Source organism: Phalacrocorax carbo, chromosome 2, assembly GCF_963921805.1.
Source record: "Phalacrocorax carbo chromosome 2, bPhaCar2.1, whole genome shotgun sequence".
In the NCBI taxonomy this organism is placed as follows: Eukaryota; Metazoa; Chordata; class Aves; order Suliformes; family Phalacrocoracidae; genus Phalacrocorax; species Phalacrocorax carbo.
In genome coordinates, this window is record NC_087514.1 from 43,269,495 (window position 1) to 43,288,539 (window position 19,045).

A 19,045-nucleotide genomic window follows, 5' to 3' on the forward strand; every position below is an offset into this window, starting at 1 on the left:
TCCTGTGCAGCAGCAACAGTGAGAAGCAGGAGCCCGACAGGCTGCTGCTGCTGGCAGTAGTAACCAGTAGATGAGCGAAGTAATGGTCAGAAAGCATGTGTCAGCTCTGGTGACCTGTGCAAGCAGGGGGTAAAACACCTGGTGACCAGCCAATTAAATAGATTTCAGTGGGTGCAGGAGCAATGAGTGGTTTTAGAAAGCAAGGGATGTCTTCTGATGGCCAAGCCACCTGGCTGCTGTGATGCTTTTCATGACCCTTGCAGAGCTTGCAGTGGTCTCCCATGACACACCTGTGTCACAGCACAATGACCTCTCTGGGTGGCCTTTGATCTGCTTTATTATTCTGATCTGGACTCTGTTACTCTGTGTCAGAAAGTCGAGTCTTCCACCCTGCTCCTACAATTTTAGTTCAAAACTAATTAAGGCTTGCTAAAAAAACAGTCTCACTTAATGAAAAATTCTGAAGATTAAGATATTGTCTTGCATCAGGGTGTCTTGCATCCTACCAGAGTGCCCTGATGGGCTTCTAACTGATATGGATCTCTGTTTCTGTTTTTCTCACCATACTCTTCACACCCTGGTCCTGAAAGAATTTCCTTATGATCTTTTAAATATGTTTGCATAGCACTTCTTTTTTTAGTGAGATTATATTTTCTAATAAGAAAAATTTTATTAACTTTTAACTACTTCCAATACGAATTGTTTTAATTGGTTAAGATAAAATATTTTAGTATTTATCCTCCTTTTCACAAGCCCTTGTCTTAAAACCCTTTTCATAACTGGTGGGACACAGTGAATTGTAGAACCTCTGTTTATATAGGCTGCATGCAACCTTTCATCCCTCTTCAGTTGTAACTCTTGAGGTATCATCTTCTTCTGATGAGAAGATTTTTGGCCTCTGACTGGCAAACAGCCCAAGACTCCGTTTCCCCCTTGAAGAATGACTTCATGCTGCGCTTGTACCCAATGAACCCTTGTACCCAATGTACATGCCACCACAGAGCAACAGCTTTACTCAGAAACTTGCATCAAACAAAACCAGGGAGTAGCACAGAGAAACAGCTGAGAGGCCAGATCTGAGCCTGCAGCATTTCTCTTGACAATGAACATCATAGCAATATAAAAGGAAAACACATTAAATTCACATTTAAGTTAAAATCATACCAGGTGGCTTTGAATTTTATCAAAGTCCCATGTGGGAGTGAAGCAGCAATGAACCACCAAGAGATTGAGATCACAGAGGTATGGTAAACAAGACACCAGCCCTACCTCTCCTGCAAAACACTGAGCAAGTCTAGATGGGTCAGAATATGATGGGATAACAGGGGGTCTCCGTTGTCCTCAGGGTTAGGTGAAGTGAAATGGCCTGCTGCCCAGATATGAAAGAAGCCACTGAGCTGGAAAGGAATCCATTGCTGTGCAGTTTTGCTAATGGGGTTGGTTGGACCCCCAGGTTCTCAGTCACAATCAGTGTAATTGTTCCTAAACTTCTCATTAGTGTCCTGCAGCACAACAGGGACAGGTAAGAATTGGATTTCCTTCTGCAGTTTGGTTTTTGGGGGGGGTTTGTTTGGCCTGCCTCACATGTGTTCTCAAGAGGCACACCTAGGAATATTGCACATAGTGGGGGCAGACAGCACCTTCAGCATCCTTCTTTTGAGATATCACTAAACCTTGCTATAAATACCTAAGGTAGCTTTGGCTGCTGAGCGTTGTGCCAGGAGGCTCTAGCTCTGCCAGTGGAGCCATCTGCAACTTCAGTTCTACAGCATTTGTGCAAAAAATACTTTTCCTATTATGAAAATGACATGCTGTGCCAGGCGACGTCCCCTAGGGTTCTTTACCTGCTCTGCAGAGTGGTTGTGCATGGCAAATATGTTGTGATTAATGAACCCTTATGGAAATATTTCCTCTCCCATTGCACTTTACTGTGAAACACTGGCAGTGAGTTATTGGGGACTGGGGAATCATTGCTCTTTGTCTACTTAGCTCTCTGCAATTCAGACACTAGAGGCAGAGGAGGAAGATACTTTCTCTTTTTTACAGACTGGGGACCAAATTTCAGCCTAGGGTGGTATTTTTTTCTGTCCTATCAATTTTGGCCCAATTAAATGCAGACTGAAAGGCGCATTTACACACATAATTACTGTCACTGATTTATAGGCACAATCAGGTGACTAGACAGCTAAACATTCTCATTTGCATCCACAATTAATTGCACCAGCAATTGATGTTAGGTGTGCAAATTAGCAGTTATTAAAATAAAAAGATGGTCATAAAATGCTTCATATATCAAAGACACCTTTCTCATAGTGAAATAGAAAAAGAAAAAAAAATTGGGAGAAAGTGCTTGTCTCGTTGTGGTTTCCAAATATAGCTTAACACTGCAGTAATGACACATTCCATTTTATATATATATATATATGCATTATGTAATTGCACCTTAGACACCCTCACTGGAGTCCTATTGTCGGCAAATGCTATACAGACACAGTCAGAGGTAGCTCCTGCCCTGAAGAGTTTTTATATTTTGGTCTTCTGGTATCATTTTGGTGGAAACTCACATTTTTTGTGAGTCCAGGTTGTGGTTCTTATATACAGGTGTTCCATAAAGATATAGGAATAAGTGATAACAGCTCTGCATTGGAAAATATCTCAAGTTCTTGTGGGGTAAAATGATGCAAATGAACCTGAAAGAGCAGATGTGAATGTCATTATTTTGGTTGTGATTGCATCCAGAGGCCTCAACTACAGTCTTGTGCAGGTGCTGTACAAATATACAAAAACTGCCTACCCATTTCCCCAAAGAGTGTTTAACTGACATGAAAAGAAGTGAGAGTTAGAGCACCAGAGGAAGAAAGGGAAAAAAGGAGGAACAGGAAGTATGATACCAACACTGCCATCTAGGGAAGTAACTACTTGATCTAATAAATCAAGACTGTACATTAAAGATTCTGATTTCACTAGAAAAGTAAAAAACAAATAAAAAACTCCACCACTGTACTTCCCCCATACCCCCCCCCCCCAAATCCACAATGCCACAGTCAATGGAGTAGGAAGCAATACTTCCTATATCGCTGATAATCAGGTGGCAACATGTATATCATTATTTGAGGCTTAAGGTCTTTTTTACCTTCTAGAGGAAGTGGAGAATGCTTCGGCATTTAATTGGTTTAAATTTTTTCAGTACATCACACAGCACAGGCTACAGACCATTGACAAAGCATAACCCTGAAGGATATGAGTCTGAGACAAGATCACAAGTGACATTCTTTTTCCATTGTATTAATGAGGGAAGTCAGTAAAGTAAAAAACAAACAGAAAAACAGGTTAGTCCTTGTACTGCCCACAAGAAGTGTTCAAGATGCGAAACAAATGGAAGCAAAATTTACCTATATTTGTAGTTGTGGAAAAAATGTATTTCTGTTCTAGGGAAAGAGACATTCATCCTGATCAGATAGTGGGTCTCCAGCGTTCCCAGAATCAAGAGTCCTCATTTTGCTCCAGGTTTACACACCAGTCTTGAGGTCAGTCAGCATAGACTGAGACACCTGCTTCTGGTGCCACTTCAATTACATGATTAAACATGGCCAATTGTGCATTTAATTGAGATGTGGTAGTGTAATTATATGATAATACCAAATATTTATAGGAGTACTTTTCAAGTTTAAAGTGCTTTACAAACATTAATTGATTAACTGAGGTCAATGTAAATAATCTGACAGGGTTCATTCCCCAGGAATTGGCAGCTGACCAACCTAATACCTTCCTGCAGGAGCAAGGTACAGTTTTTACTCAGCAAACTCAAACCCAGGTGAGATTTCATATGCCCATGATGGGGATGAGTTGCCCTTTCCTTGTGTGCAGAATAATGTCACTCCTTCCCCCTTACTGTCAGGAATATGATATTCTGTCCTGAATTTGTGGATAAAACACCTTCTCCTCAGCTCTTGCTCCGGTACAAGGTAGGCAATGAGGCCCCCAAAATACTTTTCAAGCAGAAGGCAGTTCCTCAGAGGCAGATATTCTGGAAAAGAGTTGAGATGCCCCTGGCATCTGGGCTACAGGTTTCCAACCTGACTAGAGTTCATCTATTCTTTTATAAAAGGCCTTCAGTGAATATCCTGCTACCACTGAAACTGAAAAGGCTTTTGGCAGTGATTTAACAGAGCTTGGGTTTTTACCCAGTTTACTTGATAGTAGCTGGGTGTCATTTATGCCCATTAATTCTCTCTACAAAATGATTTCAGAAGCTGCTCCATTGTGCTTCACAGCCACTATTCTTTTTCGTACAGGCAGCTGAGGCTTATAATGAGTGGAACAGAGAAACCGAATCCTGATTGCTGGTGGACTTGTTGTTCCCATGTGTGTGGGACTGAACTGTTCTTGCTGCACATAGTTTGGCTCAATCAACATCTTAAAGTCTTCTGAGCTCCTCTGGGCTTCCCTTCCCAAAGCTTGCCATCTGCCCTTACTTCTTTTCTTCCAGCCCCACAATTTATTGCAAATCTTTAGCTACACACTGAGATTTTGGAGATTAGGAAGAGTTTTGTTCTGTTGCTTTTCATTTAGACAGTGTGCACAAGTATGTGCATACACAAGCACAGAGCCATATGCAAGTCCAGTCTGGCTATGGCTCTGAGCACTTCTCGGTACAGATTTTCACTGTAATGAAACCATCCATCTGATGGTAATATGCACAGCTCTAGAAAAAAGTCTTCCATTTAGAAGTGTCAAAGACTACATTGCTACCATGTGCTTAATCTAAAAAGTCCTTAGGATGATACACATGAACGAGAGACCATTTGCATTCTTTGGAAAAATGAAAATGTTCTGATTTCATGCCTCATGTAGTCCATATTTATTACAATTGCCTAAGTCAGTAGAGGACATTTGCCAATGTTACATTTGAAACATTTGCAAGAAGATCAAAAGTCATTAATGGCTAGTTATAGCAGTCCTAGACATTTATTCTGATGCCTAATTTGCCCCTGTATCAAACAGTGTATTAAACAATTTAGCCATACCATAAACAGTTGTTCTTTCTGTGCTTGAGGTGTGGAGAATAAAAATCACTACTGCAGAGCTAAAAAACGGTAGAATAAACAGCAATTCAGATAAGTGGTATTTTCTTCTGTTGCTTGGTTACCAGAGAAAACTTAACTGTATTTGTATCTCAACAGTATTTGCCGTGTTAAATAACAACAGATTGTTCTATTTTGCTTCTTATGTGCCTTTTTATTAGGTGTGCCTGAATACTTAAAAAAAAAAGCTTCTTTAACAAGAATACTTACTTCCTTATCAGTATGTGCCAATGCTAGTTCTTTTTGTTCTGAAGAAACAGACAAATCCCTTCAGTTTTAAATCCTTTTTCTAGGAAGGAACAAGAAGCCAATTTTTAGTTTTCCAATCAAATTATTTTTTGATGGGAGCATTAAGGTTTAATGTGCAAAAGGAAACTGAAATGCATTCTGTTTCTGTAGCACAGCAGTGACCAAAGCTGGTCCAACCAAGCCTGGTTCTGGCAATTTACCAGCAGTCAAAAGTCTGGGCTTAATTTACTTTAAATTATGAGTACAGCATCCTCCTCTGTGTCACTGAGATGAGATCCATGTGAGGACAGATCCCACTGGGGAATATTGAATCATAAGAGATTTAAAAAGACTTATTTCCAGGATATACCTCCATTACAAAGATAAAAATCAAAACCCAACTTCTTGTATTTAATTTTCCCTTGCAGCATTTAAGATACGAGAGAAATATCTCCTTTACTTCCTTTACTACAAAGCAATACACTTTATGAGCATAAACAGAATTATTACATCTGTTTCATTATGACCTATAAAGCATTCCCCAGAATCTTCCACAACTGGGTGATCCTTCCCAAATAGCCACAAGCTGTATTACAGCAGCATTTTATGGTCATCTAAATTTTAACGGCCATCTGAATTTAGCTACTTTCTGAATTCCCCAAATGTAACCAGTCATCCCCAGCACTTTCCTGCCTTGCCTGACACGGCCAAACTGCGGACCTCCAGTATGTGAACCACTGGTGCAGGGAGACGGTAAGACTAGTACAGGTTTAGCGATGAGAAGACAGGGTGGCCTAAAGAAATCCCTGATGCCCCCTGCTCTCTACTAACCCCCCTCACCTGCAGGGTTTGGCTGCTCAGCCCCACTGCTCAGGCTACAGTTGGATTCAACTTGCATGAGGCAAAGGCCCCCTGCAGAAAACAAATCTGCTTGCACTGGAAGAGGGGTGCAGCTTGCATAGTTGCATTGAATGGCACGGATGCCAGGCTGCCCTACGGTGGCACACTTCCAGCTTTACAGAGTCTCACCATCCTTTCTTTTTCTCTGTACCCTGCAGGTTCTGGTAAGACAGGCAGCAAATCCCCTACCCATGCAAACAGCAGAGGCTTAACCTTGTCATGGGGTGTGATACCCCCACACCATGCCTATGACGTGCTGTCACATAGGACAGAAGTACTCCTGCAAGTTGGCCATTTAGTTTAATAATTTCCATGTTTCAGTTTTCAAAACTGGGGTATTCCCTGTACGCACCCGCCTCCCAGGCCTCCCTGTCAGCCCGGCAGCTCTGTGGCATCCCGACCAGCCTGTGACTCCCCATGCTGCCAGGCTGTCCTTGCTGTGTCTGTGGTGCTCATCCTCATGTCAGCTTTCCCTTCTATAGCACTGGGCTCAGTGGCTGCGCACCCATCGGGCAGGCAGCTGATGGTGTCACTGCTGGTGACATGGATGGCTTAACCTTGTCATGGGGTGTGATACAGCCATGGCTTGCAGCTCCTCAAGCTGCTGCCCTGACACTTCTCAGGAGTAAACATTAGTGCATTTTTTGCACTATCAACTATAGACTTAAAACAGAGAATGAAGAAGTGAAATAAAAAAAATATTAATAGCGTGAGGCAGCTTTGTATCTCAGAGTTTCTTTACCAGGCATTGCTGCTGGTGCTGCATAACAGCTGCCTTTCCTGTCTCAATCAGGGGCCAAGGCCATTTAGACATGTTCAGCAGCACAACTGAAAAGTTTTACTGCGCTCTCATTTCCTGTATGGCACTGCACACCTGTGTACTCTTTAACCACAGCCACTGCTTCATCAAAAGCTGATGAAATCACCTTGGGCCTCAGAGGCCCCTTGATTTCCACCTGTGGGAAACACTGCAGTTTCTTACATATCGTCAAGACTGCAGCCCTGGAAGTGTTGCCTGTGTGAGACCAGACCCCTGAGGGTGAGTAGCTTCCCCAGAGAGGAGGGATCTGCCCTGCTGTGCATCCTCTGAGAAGCTGAGGGCTTTCCTGCTGAGTTAGAAGGGTTCGTACTGGCTTCCTGTTGCAACATTCCACTAAAAATGTTAGGAAAACATGGCTTTATTGATAAATGCCAAGGATATGCCAAAGAGCTAAATCAAAATCCTGATTCAATCTGCTGTTTGACTGTCTTTTTTTGGTTTTCTTCCTGCAGCCTTACATACTTTCAGGGTGCCCAAGTGGAAGGCTGTCTCTGTCCTATGAACAAGAGTTGAGATCCCCAACCAACAGTGGTTTACACTGAATTTCTTTCTCCTCTACTCCTCCCTTCCTCCCCATGTCATATTTTCATTTGCTTCTAAGCCTGTCTGCCTGTTACTCATTCCAAAGCACCCTGGGAACTGAATCCTGGTTTGCCTCTGTGTCTCAGTCTGGAGATATCAAGAAGAATCTGGGAGCAGAAAAGCACAGAATCCCCCAGGGAGCTTCAGGCACTCCCTGGAAAGGCAATTAGTCATGGCCAAGGATCTGTACCATGCAGCTGTCACAGGAATATAATCATTATCATAGTTATCCTCACTTGACCAGCCCCTGGGGCTGCAGCAGGAGCTGAATTGCTTCTCTGTTCCTTCCCAGCTATGACAGATTTATGATGATAGCCCTTGGAAATGGTCCTGAGACCCCCCTCATGAGACTAGTGAGGAAAATGCACCTGTCTCCCGACCACCGATTTGACTGCACTTGAAGAAAAGACCACTTGTGGCGTTAGGAAGTGGGCACAGCTGGAGAATGGTGCCTCTAGCTTCTTCTCAGCTTGGGGTAGCAGGTGTATTTCCCAGCACCCTGGAGAAGCAGCTGGGCAGCATCCATCTCCACATAAGGATAAGACCAGGATAAAGCATCAAGAATCCTGTGCCTTCCTTACCCCATATTAGTTTCCACAGGAGCAAAGTGTATGATGGCACACTCTGAAAACCAGGGTTCCATGGCTAGAGACTTTGCAGTCTGGAGACAGGCTCTTCTCCTGGGTACCATTGTTTATTATTCACACTGCACACAGGGAGATGCTTAGGCCCTCAGGGGGAGCCAAGTCTCTCCCAGCATCCATTTCTCAAACGACCTCCAGAGGGACATGGGCTATTTATCAATCTGAACAGTCCACAAGGAAGGGTTCAACATGGAGATGGAGTGCCAGAGCAGCTAGTGGGATAAATACCCTGGAGCATTGCTGTGCCACTTCTTGGCCAGCTTTGTTAGGGAACCCTTCAGTGGCAAGTTCACAAACTCATGGTCAAATTCACCATCTGTAAGAGGGAACACCTTCATGCCATTATTCACAAGAACCCGTGTTGTCCCATGTTGTTTGTTGCTTTCTCTGATGTCTTCGATAAATTAAGTAGATGAATCTGCCTGCAGAATAGGCAGCTTTCCAGTGTCAGCTTCCACAGAACAAGAGCAGGCAGTTGTGATTTCCTTAATACAAGAAAGGAAAAAAAATGCATTTTCAAAGCAGAGGAGATGCCTGCAGTATCTTTTGCAAAAGTCAAGAGAAATAACAGCAGTACAAATACTAGAGAATCAGAATGGCTAAGGTAGAGGCTACATTTCATCCCCACAGACATAATAGAATGTGTTTCCTTCCATATACACATCTTTCTTTCACGACCACCAGCATATGCCAGGATGAATCTGGGTTGTGTCACTCTGGGGGCCTAGCACGTAATCTCACGCTGTGAAACAGCAGGAGCTAGCTGCCTCCACCAACCAGTAAAAATGAACTATTGCCAACTTTCCCCTTCCTTCCTCTAAAAAACCTTCCAAATTGCTTATAAGAGCTTTTATAGGACCTGCCTGCTCTTTCTAGCTCAGAGAAAACACAACTGAGAATTCTGTTTGGAAATATCTATGCTGTAAATAACTTCTTATTCATCCTACAGCAGTCTATGCTTCAGCTTTTTCTTTTGAAGTACTCAGGAAAAGCTATTAGCTAATCCTCCGATATAAAACTCCTAATAAGTTGAATGCTCATTGTTTGGATGGAGCAATCTATAAGCATTCAGGAAGCAATGCAGGATTAGTCATTCATTAAGATATGGACAGACAGTGCTCGTGTGATCTTTATGCGATATTCAAATGGCTGTCAGCATTATTTCACAGGAATTCAGGCTAACTTCCTGTTGGCACTTATAAGTGGTCCTGACTAATGGAGAATGTGCTTTAAATGTTGCCTGCTTGAAGAATTTTATATAATATTCAATTCAAAAACAAATTTGCCAGCTAATAGTATTAGTAGTGCTGAACAGCGTCTCACAAAGAAATGGTCCTGAATACCAAGCTGAACACTGCACCATCCACTATATCCGTGTGTTTTGTAAATGTAGTATTCAGAAATCTTTGGAATAAAGTTTCTGACTTGGATTTTGCCTAGGGGAAAAGCTCTAGGGCAAATGGCAGCAGTTTCATTTCAGCCTTTCATCAGTTCCCATAGGCCAAATCCAAAGGGCATCAGTGAGAAAAAGACCTTGAGTAATCTAGTGGGAATTTTGCCAATTTACAGACCTCCCAGTTTGCCCCTTATCAATATATTATAGAAAAAGATGAAGGAATATAGGAGGTGATATGCTGGCAGCAACACACAAACCAAAGGAGAAAATAACATGAGCTGGCAAGACAGCAATTACATTTAGAACTTGAAAGAAAACCATGGTCATTAGAGATCTACAGTTTTTAGACTAACTGGAATTCTCAATTCCAATATCAGTTCCACCTTAAAATATAGCTCAAAACCCAAGAAGCACTGAAGGATAGTAAAATGCCTATGAGAAAAAATGCTTCAAGGAACAGCTTCTATCAAAGGGCATGAATTTATAACAAATGTTGAGGCTAACTCTGAATTCAACAGCCATTTTGTTTGCAAAGTTAATCAGAAAAGAAGGTAGAGATAACACAAGCATGCAACAGGAATGAAGAAAGATTTTTTTTTTTGCTGTGGCAGGAATTCCCTGGACAAACAATAGAAAAGAGACCTGACTGAATCAATCTCTTCTACACTGTATTTTGAGGACAATCTAAGGGCAGATGAACACAATGGCCATTGACACCCCTACTATTTTTGTGCTACCTCTTTCAGAGTCTTATACACATATTATGTGTTACCTACCAACTCAGAAAAGACATGCAGCAGAAGCAACTCAAATGAAAAGCCTATTTAAGAAAATAATTACTTCAGAAAAATCTGTATGATCTGTATGAGTTAATCTATATGGGCAGTTACATACATTTAATTGAAATTACAAATTTATAATGGCTGATTTAAGCACTTAAATGCTTGACTTACAGGACCCTTGCTTGGTTTAGGATTGATTAAAATCTGGTTTAAGGTAAACTGAAATAAGCCAGTAACATTGAACTAGTCTCCTCCCAAAGGTTTGAAAAATTTAGCTAAGTTTTGGCCTATGAACACTTTTAATACTATTTTTAGTTGGGTGTAAGATCAGTAAAGTTTTGAAACACAAAACACAATTGTATTTGCATACAGATGCATACATATAAGCTTGTCATTCCCCTGCAGTATAAACATCTTATTCCAGTAAAGAATATTATAACATCTTACAGAAGGCTTGTAAAACTTCGGAGAGCATACTGTTGAAATGTTACAAATATATATAACTAAACAAACAAAATATGCGTGCAGGAAAGTCCCAAACTGTTGTGCCTATATGTATAAAAAAAGAGCAACGCTTGAAGTATCAAGTTTGAATTCATTGCCACCTAAATTGCCCTGAAAATCAGTATAATTAAGAGCTTGGTGTAGCACAGGAGTGCTCTCAAAGAGGGTAAAACTGGACAGGGGGTTGCTAGGAGCCATAGGGCCATCTGGTCTTCACCAGGGTGAGGGGTGAAATTCCAGAGCTGGAAGGCTCATCTGGGACTTGTGGAGGTAACACATGCTCCCCACACAGCATCCAGCACTACCCCTTTGCACCTGGGCAGGAAGCATAGAATCATAGAATCATTAAGGTTGGAAAAGACCTCTAGGATCATCAAGTCCAACTGTCAACCCAACACCACCATGTCTCCTAAACCATGTCCCGAAGTGCCATGTCTACACGTTTTTTTAAACACCTCCAGGGATGGTGACTCCACCACCTCTCTGGGCAGCCTGTTCCAATGCCTGACCACTCTTTCAGTGAAGAAATTTTTCCTAATATCCAATCTAATTTCCCCTAGTGCAGCTTGAGGCCATTTCCTCTCATCCTATCACTAGTAACTTGGGTGAAGAGACCAAAACACTCCCCAGCACTGGCTGTCCTAAACACACTGCTGGTTAAAAGATCTCTCTCAAGGGTATCTACAAACCCTGCTTTGGCTGTGATATGTCCATTGAGACTGGCAAACTGTGATCTGGTTTACCCTTCCATTACAATCTTAATCAGAGTATGACAGAATGGCTGTGGTTCGAAGGGACCTCTGGATGGCATCTGGTCCAACCCCTGTGATCAAGAGGGGCCACCACCTTGAGATGGTTAGTCAGGAGCATGTCCAGCTTTTGAATATCTCCAGGGGTGGAGACTCCACAATGTCCCTGGGCAATTCGTGCCAGTGCTCAGTCACCCTCACAGTCAAAGAGTGTTTCTGTATGTTCAAAGTTCTTTACGCTCCTGTGTCTCAGTCTGTGCCTATTGCCTGTAGTCCTGTCACTGGATACCACTGAAAAGAGCCTGGCTCCATCCTCTTTGCACCCTCCTTTCAGGTATTTATATACATTAACTAGATCACCTCTGAGTAATCTCTTCCCTATGCTAAACAGTCCCAGCTCTCTCATCCTTTCCTTGTTGAACTACAAGAGGTTCCTGTCAGTCCATTTCTCCAGCCTGTTGAGGTCCCTCTGGATGGCAGCACAACCCTCTGGCGTTATCAGCCATTCCTCCCAGGTTTGTGACATTAGCAAACTTGCTGAGGGTACACTCTGCCCCATTATCCAGATCACAGATGTAACATCTCTGAAGATGTTAAACAGGATCAGAGCCAGCATTGACCCCTGGGGTACATTGCGAAGTTACTGGCCTCCAAGTAGACTTCATGCCACTGTCACAATTCTCTGAGCTCAGCTGTTCAGCCAGTTCTCAGTCCACCTCACTGACTGCTTCTCCAGACCATACTTCATAGCTTACGAGGATCTTATGGGACACTGTGTCAAAAGCCCTGCTGGAGTCTGGGTAGACAATATCCACTGCTCTCTCCTCACCTACCAGGCCAGTCATTTTATCGTGGAAGGTTAATATTAAAACTAAGAAGAGGTCAGTATTGCAGAACTTACGGTCAGGTTTATAAGTACGGCGTTGGTGACAAAAATGAAACCTTACAAGGAAATTAAATATGAAAAAATGTAATTCTAGCATCTGTATAGCAAGCAGATAGCTCTTTAACTATCCTCCCCTGCCACCAAAATTCCCTTAGACATACGGCAGATGCCAGAGCTGGAATTCCTTGTTCAGACTGGCACCCCATCTCCAAAATGCCACCTGCTACAAGCCTGATTCTTGGCCTAGACTTTACAGATTATTACTTCTTCAAGAAATATATTATATATGTCTTTCCAGCTCTTTGCACAGTGAATAAAAATGCTCTCAAAATCCTAAGTGTGACTGAAGTTATACATAATGCTAATAATGCTACTCTTAATAATAATAAATATAAAGCTGTTTGGCATTATTTGCTTAAATTGAAAACCGTTTATATTAACCCAGACAGCAAATTGCATGAACTTCCTTTAACCTTTGGAAACCATTAAGAAATTCAGTATTTTTGGCTAATTATGGTTGCAATTCATGGGGCCTGCATGCCTTCCGTATTAGCTAGGTAAAACACCACTGTCTCCATGACATTTCCCTCCTCTGTGGATCTCAGTCACCCAAGTGCAGAACTGGGTTTTCCATGTGTGTGGCAGCCCTGAATTTAAGGAGTATGTGAGGTGAAGGTGGATAGGTATGTAAGCGTGCTTGATAAAGGAGGTAATAAAAACTATGAACTGCTCTTTGCTTTTCTGAGAGTGCAATTAAGAACTTGCTCTCTCTGCTGGTATAGCTGAGACCAGAACCTAAAAGAGCTTGGGGAAACAGGAAAAAGTAATTTTTGGAGTTATTTATTTCTATGGAGAATATTATAAAGAGCAGCTTTCCCTTTTTAGACCTACCAGTTTCCTTTCTAACAACAATCTGTCCGATTTCTACTGCCTCCCAGGCCACACATATGCCCTCGGTTTCCAGAGGAAATTTAGAAGGAGGGAAAATAACTGGGGACTCTCTTTCTGTACACAGAAATGTGCATGTATAGGAGGGGTAAAGCAAACGTACAGGGGTAAACTAAACAGCTCCTTCTGGGTGCCCCAAAGGAAACAAGGGACACATGATAGCTTAAGAGGGTGGAGATTGTGCAGACGGCTTCCCCACACCCACGGCCACGGTTGGTCCCTATGTGTTCCTTGGCACTTGCACCATATTCCTGGAATTTTCAGCCTTCCATGCTCTGCTGGGAAATAAATTGTTTAGGTCTAGGAGAGATTACTAAAGCTAGCACTACCAAAGACCTAGGTATTAGTGTTCAAAGATGCATATAATTTCCTACAGCTAGAGGCAGCCGTTTAGATTTGGCAGATGTTATTTTATTTGTTCAGGCTGAAAGGTCACTATAATTCTGCCAGCTTTATTTTCTGTATTTAAAATGTCACCCCAAACAGGTAGCTAAGGTAACGCATTTGCTTTCTACATATCTTCTACTATTCTCCATGTCAGAGAAGGTCTTTTACGTCTTTGGAATGCTAATTAAGTTTGAGAACTGGTCTTTGAAAAAACCACTTGAAGGAAGTGAAGCACCTTTTTAGAATGATTGTCTCAGTTCCAGGGGTGTTCGAATTATTGTTTTCCTAAGGACTTTGACATGTTTGCTTCTGGCAACATTTCTTAGCTCTCTCAAATCTTCTTCTCTTCATGCAAGAAGACAATTATAATGATCTGAAAGGTTTCCTGTTACTGTCCTCCATTTCTGTGCTCCTATCTACTTGTGTCTGCAATTTGCACCTACAGAGATACATGACAAATTTGACCCTGTGCTTTGAAGACCGTTTCAAAAAAGCAATTAAAGCCATGGCTATATGGAAGTCTACATCAATCTATCTGTTGATGCCCACCCTCCACGAATCCTAGCTGTGCAAACCCACTCCCTCCTTCGTGCCAGCTCCCGCACACGGCTGAATCTGTGCTGAGCTGTTTCAACATGTCTTGCAGGTGTCCTGGTTTTGGCTGGGATAGAGTTAATTTTCTTCCTAGTAGCTGATATAGTGCTGTTTTACTTGTTAAGTAGTGCTTACACTAGTCAAGGACTTTTCAGCTTCCCATGCTCTGCCAGTTGCACAAGAAGCTGAGAGGGGACACAGCTGGGACAGCTGACCCCAACTGACCAAAGGGATATTCCGTACCATAGGGCATCATGCTCAGTATATAAGCTGGGGGGAGTTGGCCAGGGGGCAGTGACCACTGCTCGGGACTGGTTGGGCATCATTTGGCAGGTGGTAGACAATTGCATGGTGCATCACTTGCTTTTTATATTATTCTTCTTGTTGTTATTATTATTTTATTTTATTTCAATTCTTAAACTGTTCTATCTCAACCCATGAGTGTTCTTACTTTTCCTCTTCCGATTCTCTCCCCTCTCCCACTGGGAGGAGTGAGCAAGCAGCTGTCTGGTGCTTAGTCGCTGGCTAGGGTTAAGCCACGACAGCAGATTAAGGACTATCCCTGTTTTTCTCATTTAATTTTGGTTAGTTTTCTGTCATCTTAGCATGCTGGAATGGTTCTGTGAGGATCACAGAGCACCAGAACCACAGGGAGAGGCAAGAGAATAGGAAGCTGTGGGCAGACAAAGGGAGGAGGAAGGTGGGACCACATCACCCAGCACTTGGAGCAGCTCCCGCTGCCACAGCAGGGCAGCTTCATTTATTGGAAAGACCTCAGTGGTTCCAAGGATGCAGTTTTGCCTTGCCATATTTCCCCCAGGAATACTTTGATTCTTTTTCTAATTAGAAACCCCCCCACCCCCCTTTTATTGACATTTGAAATGCAGGTATCTAAATCCATTTCAACTGGCATGCTGGTCAAATATGGCTAACTGTACTCCAGAGAATCCTGTCTGCTTATTAACTAACTTATACCAGGCACAGAATAGCAATAAAAATCTCTCTGTGCATTGTTTAATTCACTGCACTGCAATTTTATTATTTTTTTAAAACTGAAGAGTTAAAGCTCTTGTTTTGTATTATAAATTACTTGAAAGGAAAAGAAAAACATTCTGGTATTGAGGTATATTTCTGAATGGTTTTCTTCATACATTCTGTTTTTCCATCTTGTCCTTGTCAAGATGGACATAAAAGCAAAAAGACCAAAAAGAATAACTACAGAAGAATACTTATTTTCCTTGTGAAATATGTTAATGATCAATGCTGTCTCTGAGAACCTGTGATTCTCTCTTCCTTATTGTTGTGCATGTTCTAAACCAAACTGCAGTCTGGCATGATATACTTGTGAAGCACTGAAAGCCTAGGTCAAGATAAAAACTATAATTCACTCTTTTAATTTGCTTTTGAAATTAAGTTTGAAAAAGTCTGCAAAAAACCTGTTCCTGTGCCAAGGGTTTCCTTTTGTAGTGACTATTTAAGTATTTTCACAAATCTGTTTTTATCTTTTTGTTTTGCTTCCTGACCGCATGGTTTGAACATACAGGTCAGTGTGACCTTACAACTTCCTAGGGGAAAATTAGTTGCAGAGAGATGGCACACAAAGAAAGATACATTGAGAAAAAATCAGTGGGTTTTCTGCAAAATACATTTACTGTTTCTTGGCAGCCTCTGTCCTCAACTCCCACTCTTGATTTAGTAGCATCTGCTGTGATTCTCTTATCTTACACTGAGTGGTCCAACCAGAATTTCATTATTTGGAAAGTGCATTCCATTCACTAATGTGTATCTGATTAGACTTGGCTCCAGATTACCTTAAGTTAGAAGCACATTATAGCTACATCTTCACAGAACGCTGAAATGTACCACTTCCCAGAAAGCATTGGCAGAGGCCCAACTCTTACTGAAATCACCAGGACCAAGACCTCTAGCTTCCTTTAAATATTGGGTGAGATCAATAAAATGGGACAGGCTGAGGATTTTGTATACATGCGTACACATATATACATGTGCACATCCCATATATGTGTACTCACCCACTATACTATTTTATTATACATCTGCTGGATGCTCTACAGGAGTCGGCATGCTTGTGACTTAACTTTACCTAGATGCAGACAAAGATTCAACAAAACCGTTCGAAGGAAATGAAGGCAAAGAACTGAGGCAACATCGATAGAAGCTCTCCCAGCTAAATCTGCCAAAATGGTAAATACAAGAAGTTCAGCCAAAGGCCAAGAACAAGCCACAGGTTTCTTCTCATGCCAGCCCGTCTTGCAGGGTGCAGTTCCCTACAGTCCCCAGGCTCGTGTGCCACTTCCCTGGGCTGAATGACATCTGTGGTACCCTCCCCGTGCTGCAATCCCCTGTCCGGCTGTATTTGCGTCCACTACTCATCACTCTCCTGCAGGGGTGAATCTGGTGCTTAGCATTAAATTGCCGTAGCTAGGCTTAGACCACTTTGTCTAAAAGAAGAGCAGATTAAAAAGAAGTGAACCTGGTCTTTGCAATTCAAAACAAAACCAAAACAAATACGCAAATAAAAGAAAAAAATCCCCCAGTCCAAATCCCTTCATTTAGCTGGCTTTCAACATTGGGTTTTTCACACTCTTGGACTTCAGTATATCAAGCAAGCCTGGAAGCCGATGAAACAAATTTCAGCACTCTGGGAATCTGGCCTATGTTTGCAACGGGTGGACCTTAACTAGGCACAGAGAGTGCCAGAAGTCGTAAAGAAGACTGATCCTCTTGAGACCTCCAAATTAATTTTAATGAACTGAGGAATTTGACTAAGCTCCTGTTAAGCTTTTCACATTTGAAAATGCTGATTCAAGGCCAACATGTGGGGTTTCATCCATCTCTATCTTCTTGGCGTGATTTGAATCATATCCTGGTGATGAGGGGAAACACATCAAGCAGGAGGGAGGAAATGCTCTAAATGGTTAGCACCAGGAGTGAGGAAAATTCGGTCTTAATACTCATTCAGTATATCTCGTATAAACTTGCAGAATCACTTAGTGGAGACAGGCTAACAACATACTTAATACAAAAGGTAAGACACAGATCCACAAAACCACATGTGCACATTGAGTTGAATAGAACTCAGTTTAGGCACCCACAGCCAAGAGTGTGATGAAAATCTTTATTCCTCCGAGGAACAACCAACCAGTGGTATCTCCAGTTTCAACCATGAAGAACACCAGAATTATGGCAATGCCCAAAGCTACCACCACATGGGCCCCACTGACTGGCTTGGGGTCTCCTCCATGCTCTTGCCCATATGGGATGTACCGAAATATATACGCTTACTGCTCCGATATGGACCCAATCGTGGCTATAACCTCAGTCGCTCCTGCACACAAAGTAGCCCTTAGACCTGTGTTCTTGTTTGGACCCCCTTGGCCGAGCCACCTTTTGGTGATCAAGAGCAGAGTGTGCTCTTATTGCAACTCTTTTTTGTGGCCTTCTGGCTCAGTAACTTCCAAGAGATGTGAGACTGGGGCTTGACTCCCCGCAGGCTGGGGTGCCATGCAGGAAGCCCATGAACTCCCTGTGCAGTGGTCTGCCCACCAGACTGCAGGCTGGCCCTGTTATGGCTTCGGTAGTTTTAAGATAATTACCAAGAACCAGCAGCTGATTTTCAGCATCCAGTTGGCAACCAAAAGCAGATGAGGTTTCAAATACCTCCTCAGTATTTCCTCCTAAGTATTCTCCTGTGTCAAAGGTAACAAGAGACAGGCCATTAATCCTAAGGCAATATAGTAGCTTTATCTCCTTGCACATCTCTCATCATCTCTATATGATAGTGGTACTGTTCAGTAACATTGTAGGTCTATTTGGAGGCTAATTAAATTAAGATCTGCAAAATACTAGCTCCCTGGGATGACAGGTGCTATATAAGTGAAAGAAATTATATTTAAAATGTCTTGTAAGGGAAATTTTTTTCTTCAGAATATTATCTCACAGAAATCCTCAATGTGTTTTAAAGTTGAAATTTCATTAGCAAGTTGTCAACACCAGCCCCTCCTCCCAAAACTCTCTCTTATCCCTCCCACTCTTCCCCCAAAACACCAGCCATCTCAAAGTGTCTAGAATGGCAAAGGAAAACCTGGCATTTTTAAAGAGGAAATATTCAAAGTAAGCAGCAGGAAAAGTTTATTTCTTTTCGGGGCTTAAAATGCTTCTGTGTCTCACACATACAGGGTTACCTTATACACAAACATACACAGGAACACACATGCAGAATGTATATGGACATGTTTGATAGCGAAATTTATGCACACAAATACAATTACATGTTAAATGAAACAATATATTGTTTTGGTAGCAAAGAAGAAATGACTGGGGACTTTTACCGCCTTGTTCCTTCATTTTAAGCTCTTTTTAAGCCTCATTTTCTACTCTGTTAAATTAATGAGTTTGCAGAGCACTGATTTCAGTTCTTCTAAAGTGGCTAGATGCAAGTAAGGACCCCACCAATTCAGTTTGGACCAGGAAAATAATTGCTTCACAATAGATACTGGTTATCAATCAAAATGCATGAT